This window comes from Limulus polyphemus, unplaced genomic scaffold, assembly GCF_000517525.1.
Source record: "Limulus polyphemus unplaced genomic scaffold, Limulus_polyphemus-2.1.2 Scaffold173, whole genome shotgun sequence".
Lineage (NCBI taxonomy): Eukaryota > Metazoa > Arthropoda > Merostomata > Xiphosura > Limulidae > Limulus > Limulus polyphemus.
The window spans coordinates 613,473-621,970 of record NW_013665783.1 but is presented as its reverse complement, the minus strand read 5'-3'; the positions used below and the strand labels follow the sequence as shown (position 1 = coordinate 621,970).

Genomic DNA, 8,498 nt, shown 5'->3' with positions numbered 1-8,498 from the left:
AATTTTAACGCTACCTTGCATCCTTATATATGATCTGGTTTAACGCTACCTTGCATCCTTATATATGATCTGGTTTTTTTTATTTGACATTTGTGCAGTTCCAGTACCCCATCAAAATATCGCAATACCTTTATTATAATGTCCTTTTTGAAAGTCTCTTCCCCTCTACATAAATATGTAATGTCATCCGAAGGTAATTGGTTTTGTGGATATTACACTAACATACACAATAAAAATGTAATTCCATTAGCTTCGCGTCGGCACTAATGGACGGAACAACATCAACAGGGTTTCTTATAAACGTGGGAAACCATTTATTAAACTACTTCGATTAATAAAGTATTTGCTAGCTCATTTGTCTTTTTCAACTTTTTATGAAAAGTAAGATTGGACACTTTCGTTGACAATTAACCAGATCAGATTATTCCAGGTGTTAGAGGTCACTACGTGATTCATTTCCGTTAACATCCTGGTTTCGATACTCTCTACGTGGTATAATTATATTTATTTAATCCCTACTTTTAACAAGCGTTCTTCCCACGAGTATGTTATGATTTCCAATTAGTGGCCCAAAAACGAAACGTGTAATAGTTATCGCACTAGACAAGTGGTCCTCAAACTTTTCAGACTCGCTTAACATTTTTTTAAACTTTTTTTAAAGTAAAAACCAGGCCTAATCTAAAAACAAAACACGAAAAATCTAGTAGGGAAAAACTCATGTTTTAAATATTTACCCATTAAATGGAAGGATGTGTTTGTGGTGAGAGTTTTGTCAACTTGAAGGGAATAAAATACTCTGCAGGCATAGGGCGAGACTAGAAGTGAGGAAAGTAGCGTGAATAAAATATTCTACAGGCATAGGGCGAGACTAGAAGTGAGGAAAGTAGCGTGAATAAAATACTCTTCAGGCATAGGGCGAAACTAGAAGTGAGGAAAGTAGCGTGAATAAAATATTCTACAGGCATAGGGCGAGACTAGAAGTGAGGAAAGTAGCGTAAATAAAATATTCTACAGGCATAGGGCGAGACTAGAAGTGAGGAAAGTAGCGTGAATAAAATACTCTGCAGGCATAGAGCGAGACTAGAAGTGAGGAAAGTAGCGTGAATAAAATACTCTGCAGGCATAGGGCGAGACTAGAAGTGAGGAAAGTAGCGTGAATAAAATATTCTACAGCCATAGTGCGAGACTAGAAGTGAGGAACGTAGCGTGAATAAAATATTCTACAGGCATAGGGCGAGACTAGAAGTGAGGAAAGTAGCGTGTACATGGGAAGCTCAAATTGAGCTTATTACAAATTCTGTAATTTTAACATTAATTTTATCGAGTTCCACCATTATCTCGACGTACCACAGATTTAGAATCATTACATTAGACTGTTGTGATGTGTTTCGAAGTGACTATGATTATAATAGATGTTTTACTTAGAAAACATGCATGAAAAAACACACATTTGATCTTAGAAAAGTATCTGAGAATCAAAAGAATTTCCAACAGTAATTTGTTTTCTCCTTCACTGAAAAGAATGTTTTGAGACAACCTTATATGCCAGAGTGAAAGTATTAGCGTTGTTGCCCTCCTTAAGTTCTGAAAAAATATATAATTCGGTTTCCGAAAAAAGCGAAACCCAGGAGGTTTCGACTACACAACCGTTGACAGACAAATGCTTTATTAAAAGCGCAATTTCGTAAAGTGAACAGATTCGAACGCATTCCGCTCGTTCGATTTGGAACAGGAACAAATTTTGCCTTTATCGTTAAATCGCGTGGCTCGATTTCTGTTCTAGCATCATGGCCGTCAGTGATTTGAGGATGTTGTTATTGTGAAAAACGAAGTATCAGACAGTATTCATATTGATTAAATCAATCTGAAAATGTGCTTCCTAATTAAAAATGTTAATTATCTTTACCACGTCCTTCCATATCTTAATTAATTTTTTAATTCGAAATTGGGTTTATTGTATTTGCCAGTATTGCAAGTACAGCTTGCCGTAATACCAAAACGTCGAAGACCTGCTGAAAACCGCTTTGAAGGACCACTTGAGGGCTGATTCGACCAGACGTTAATGTTTGAACGAACAAGCAAAACACGTTAGGAGGTGAAACCGTTCTGCCAATTCATTTTTTTTAGTTCTACTTGTTCTCACGAAATCACTCTTTAAATAAGCTACCACGTCTTGAATAGCTCTAACTTCCAGTTATGATTTATTTAGATAAAACTTCGGCCTCCTCAGGATCAACTGACTCTCTTAGATGTTCTAAAAATGTGACAGATTCCAGGTAGAAGCTGACATTCTTTATAACAATCAGTTATGGTTAGCTTTCAACTATAAACAGAGAGAACACGTGGCTTTGTATTTCAGTGTATGCTTATATCTTTAATTAGATAATAGAAGTATTACGTGTTATTACGAATACCTCTGTAGTGATAACTTGTGTAATTATATAAGGTTGTCAAAAGTTTTAATTTATGTGTACAAGTACGATTGTACGTACAGAATTATAGTCTCTGGTAATGCATATAAAACAGGTATATAGATATAAACGAACAAAGACATGATATCCCAATAGCATACACGAAATAAGGTTAAAAGAAACAAGACGAGAAATTGACATGTCCATTTTCTGTTTTGTATTACACACCCTAAGTGAAGGGCAGATTATTATTAAAGGATTAAGCGTGTTATCTGCATGAATTACATGTCGTAATAATGTATTTATTTTTTATTCAGTAAAGCCACACTATACGGGTAAGAGTAGGTTAAAAACTTCATTTCCGAAATTGTGTAGTTTAGTTAAAATTGTTACCACCTCATCATTTAGTTTTACCATTATACAAAATGATATTTTTAGTGTTGTTGTGTTTGTATTTACTGAACATTGTAATACTTTTTTTTTCTACTGCTCGTTGTTAAACATCTCAAGTACAGTTATATTATTTCAGGTGTAACAACATGAATAATTCATACTATAATACATTTCCTATTTCTAGTCATATATATTTATTTATCTATTGGACACTAGTCCGTCTCTACATTTAGTTTTACTTCATTTAATTAGACAATGCATATCAACATTAACAGGTCATATTTTCTGAAGTGTGTAATTAATTAAGCTATAGCTAATTCGATATTTTTTTCACGTATAGAACAAAGTTAAGAAGTGAAATTGAGAAACTGTTATTTCAAAATTATTTTCTACGTTTTCATAATTACTTAGAAATTTAAAATAATAATATAAACATGAAATTAAAAGTACGTGCACTACACAGCTTCAAATCTCTCATCACTTAACACACGCCAGTCATCAGGAGAGATTTTTAATCCTGTTTCTTAAAGTTTACTTGTTGATGATGTCAGTGCTACAATCAGGGCATTTTAAGATAAACTAAAGTTAACACATGAATGTGCTATTTCATTTTTTGGTCTGTCATCACAAAACTATCTATCCGAATGAATAATAGCACACCTAATTAGAATTTTATATAATAACCTAAGTGTTTTTTATATATTGTATAGCCATTGATTTTGTAAAAAATGGTATACTGGTACATTTCTGATATACTGAATTAAGAGCGTTTGAATTTTATTTGTTACGTTTCTTACACAGTTCCTCTTTTTTTTACCTATCTCAGGAATGATCACACTTTCTTACTGTTTAGACTATTTAAGTAATTAAGACAGGCAATTTATTGTTATTTATAGTTTTTTATGCATAATATATCATATACCATCATATACAAATGTTGCTTAAAACATTACTTTGGCTTTATAATAGAAGTAAGCGTTCTTTACAAATAATGATAACTTTCAGTTTTCCATCCTTTTCTCAGGTTCCCATATTTTCCTATACTTTTATGGCTTATAAATTAGTCACTTTGAAATTGAGTAAAATATTTAAATCAATTAAAAAAACATCATATACTTTTTATTATTTCTTAAAATAATGCGTCATTCTAATTCTTACACCATTGTCTGTTTTTCTAAAGAATAGGTAAGCTTATTTAGTTCTCTAAATGAGTGTTATACGTGTTAACAAATTTGAAATATAAAATGTTGAAAAAACAAGTGGAAAAATTATAAAGCTTATTATTTGTTTTGGTTCAGACAGAAAAGATACAACGAAATGAGATATGTCATACCAAAGTAGGTTTATGAAATATATATATATATATATATATATATATATATATAATAGTAAATGGAATATACGTTGTACAGATGTATACATGGGATACAAGAATTCTTAAGTTATTAGGTTGAGAATCATAATTCAGCTAAAACGTGTATATATATACATTTGAATGAATATATATAATGTAATAATTTGATGTTCGTGTATAATTTGGATTCTGCTTTTGTGAAACTTGACTACCAATAAGAAAAGCAGCGAGTGTATATTTGTGTTTGTTATTAAAGCATATGTAAATTAATATTGTGCTCATGGCCTGTTTAATTGTATTTCAGTACGTTTTCAATAGTTTTTAATGAACATTTGTGAGAATGAAATAGAAACGTTATACATATACACGTATCTAAACGACTTCCAATGTAACATATCTAAACAACTTTCAATGTAACAACATATCTAAACGACATTCAATGTAACAACGTATCGAAACAACTTTCAATGTAACACCGTATCTAAATGACTTCATACTTTCAAACTTTAATGTAACAACGTATCTAAACGACTTCCAATGTAACAACATATCTAAACGACTCCCAATGTAACAACGTATCTAAACGACTTCTTCCTTCCAATGTAACAACGTATCTAAACGACTTCTTCCTTCCAATGTAACAACGTATCTAAACGACTTCATACTTCCAATGTAACAACGTGTCTAAACGACTTCATACTTCCAATGTAACAACGTGTCTAAACGACTTCATACTTCCAATGTAACAACGTGTCTAAACGACTTCATACTTCCAATGTAACAACGTATCTAAACGGCTTCTTACTTCCAATGTAACAACGTGTCTAAACGACTTCATACTTCCAACGTAACAACGTGTCTAAACGACTTCATACTTCCAATGTAACAACGTACCTAAACGACTTCATACTTCCAATGTAACATTCTTTATGTTATAAAGGTTTTTCTCAAACTAAATCCTCATTACTTTGCTGTCACAATGTCATAGGTTAGTTAAACGACTTCCAATGTAACAACGTATCTAAACGACTTCTAATGTAACAACGTATCTAAACGACTTCATACTTCCAATGTAACAACGTGTCTAAACGACTTCTTACTTCCAATGTAACACCGTGTCTAAACGACTTCTTACTTCCAATGTAACAACGTGTCTAAACGACTTCCAATGTAACAACGTATCTAAAGGACTTCATACACCCAATGTAACAACGTGTCTAAACAACTTCATACTTCCAATGTAACATTCTTTATGTTAAAAAAGTTTTTCTCAAACTAAATCCTCATTACTTTGGTGTCACAATGTCATAGGTTAGTTAAACGACTTCCAATGTAACAACGTATCTAAACGACTTCCAATGTAACAACATATCTAAACGACACTCAATGTAACAACGTGTCTAAACGACTTCCAATGTAACAACGTATCTAAACGACTTCATACTTCCAATGTAACACAGTGTCTAAACGACTTCTTACTTCCAATGTAACAACGTGTCTAAACGACTTCCAATGTAACAACGTATCTAAACGACTTCATACACCCAATGTAACAACGTGTCTAAACAACTTCATACTTCCAATGTAACATTCTTTATGTTAAAAAAGTTTTTCTCAAACTAAATCCTCATTACTTTGGTGTCACAATGTCATAGGTTAGTTAGATTTTCACTATAACATTAAATCTGATAAGTGCATGCGTCTCAATGGTACACTGGAGAGAAATGATATTCATTTAACATTAATTTAACTCCTCGACACAATGGACATTAAGATTTGTTTGCACTTGAAATCTTCTAGTTATTTAATTTCTCTTACATTGTCGGTTATCTAAACATATGAGGAAATATTTGTGTAAAACAGTTTTTCTGAGAATATAAATGCCACATTCATTAAGTCTGTTTGTTTTATCTATATTGACTCGTCATCTTGACCAAAAAAAAAATTAACAAAATAATGAAACCAGTTTGTGATAAAAATATTTGAACTAGTGATGAACTCAATCAATTTAAGTAGGTTTGCGTTGATGTTTCGGAATGTTTATCACAAATTGCCTTTTTACTTAAAAGTACGTCAGTGACTTAAAATGCAGAATGGGTATGTAAACAATTGTAAAAACGGCACATTTCCAAGTACAAACATTTGAACAGCTTTGATTATCTTCGATCACATAATAATGAACTGTCGGAAGAAGTCGGTCGTGTGTACATGAGAAATAAGTGTAAACAACAGCCATATAGGCGGCATATTCAAGCGAATCTCATTAGTAGAATCATTCATTAAGCGTCTGAATAAATTATATTAAAGATCAATGTGTTAAGAAGGTCAAAGGTCATCCTGTACGTCTGCTCAGACGTAATATCAGAAAAGGAACTATATAAAAATGGCAAAAAAAAGAGAGAGAAAACATTTCTTTCTGATTTACTGAGATTGAAAATTTTTAATGTTTCCATGCATTCGATTTTCAAATTTATCAACGACAAGAACTATTTTCACTTTGTGCTCAGGAAAGCAAATGATTTGTAGACTAAACACAGACTTAGCAGTCTCTAAGCAATTATAACTCTTCTTATTATGGCCGATTTGTAAGGTATACGTACTGTTTTATGTTTTAATATTTTTACATAAATTACGTACGTTATTGGTTGTGTTATGTTATAGCTTGAGGATAGTGTAATGCTCTCCATTAAAATTTGTAATTTAAAGTTTGAAATTCTATGATGAATATAACACCTAAAGTCCACTTGAAACTCAAGTACCATACAAAAAAATCGTAAATTTTTAACAAATTCATGCTACTAAGGTTAAAAATAAGATAAATAAAAATATAAGAAACCCGATAACCAGAAGGCTTTTGGAATATAGACATTCCATCTTTAGGGGTGAATTGGCAACGAGTGAAGTGTGATAGTTAGTGAAATGATCTGTTACGTCATAGGTATCTATAGCAGCTCACCATGACGACAGAGTAGCGTTCAAATAGCTTTCTGTGGGAATATTACAGGTGTGACTGGTTTCTGATGTTTGAAAAGACGAGAATAGAGCGAAAAATGAAGAGTGAGAAACATAATATTAAAAAAGTGAGAGAAGAACTGTAAAAAAGAAACTTTCAACAGTAATAAAAGAATAAAAATGGCACAAGATATACAAAGAGTACAAATAAATATTACAAATGCATTGTTAATTAGAATGAAATACAAATAAATCATTATAATGAAAAAACATTAACAATAAAAGTTTTACTATAGCATGATAATAAATTAATGAAGGTAAAATTAAAAATTAGGAACATCTTTTTCGTAGATGGCATTTCACCGACGCTGAATAGATTTTATTTCCGATTCGAAATCCCCTCTGCCAAAGTGGCTCAGTGGTAAGTCTGGAGGAAGATGTTAACTTGAACCTGTCCTTTAAAACCTAAATCTCGATAGATGGATAAGTGATGGTAAGTCTGAGGAGTCACGCCGCTAAAAACCGGATTTTCGTGCTCGTGGTGAGCACAGCACGGATAGTTAGCTCATTGTGTTGTGTTGCGCTTAACAGAAAACAAACAGACAAACAATTCGAAATCCTTCACGCCTCTACCATCTGCAATTTTCCAGCTGGTCCGAACATGACTGCGTGTTTGTCCTTTCCAAGTTCATGTTTTATGTGTTGGTTTCGGCGGGGTGTTGTAGATCGTACATATACGATTTCAATGAACAATTGTGATTATTCTGTAAGCACTACAACAGTCATCATGAGATCTAATTATGATTAACTCAACAGCAAGAGAGCAGTCACTAAAGGAAACATGTCTGCATTTTATTCCAAGCGAATAGCCATGAAAATATTTTTTTTTCATTGCCAAAGCCTTACAAATGACTAATCTGAAATCAGTGTTATTTGATAGCTGAATTCTGAAAAGAAAAGTGCCCTGATTCCTTTTGGACGAAGTGTCGGTATGGGACAAATATTTTACGTGAGACAAAAAATATATATAGTGCTATTATTCGTTTAAAAGATAACCTTATATAACTAATTAATTCTTTTTTTATTGAACAGAACTTGAATTGAACCTTTATAATTTTGCTAAATAGTCAATAGTTTATTTCAAAGGCAAACGGCCGGGTTCGAATCCCCGTCCTACCAAAACATGTTCGCCCTTTCAGCTGTGGGGGCGTTAAAATGTGACGGTCAATCCTACTATTCGTTGGTAAAAGATTAATACTAGAATAGCCGGTGATGACTAGCTGCCTTCTCTCTAGTCTTTCACTGCTAAATTAGGGACGGCTAGTGCAGATAGCCACCCAGCGCCAACTCTTGGGCTACTCTTTTACCAACGAATAGTGGGATTGACC

The 8,498-nt window shown here is 32.7% G+C and overlaps 1 long non-coding RNA gene across 2 annotated transcripts in view; it reads left to right on the top strand.

Annotated features, from left to right (window-relative positions):
• LOC106478027 overlaps nucleotides 1-4,428 on the top strand; it is a 25,057-nt gene extending 20,629 nt beyond the window's left edge. For both annotated transcript variants that reach the window (XR_002609810.1, XR_001292047.2), the window contains exon 3: nucleotides 1,968-4,428. This is a non-coding gene — a long non-coding RNA (uncharacterized LOC106478027). The remainder of the gene's footprint in view (nucleotides 1-1,967) is intronic.
• Nucleotides 4,429-8,498: the final 4,070 nt, after the last annotated feature.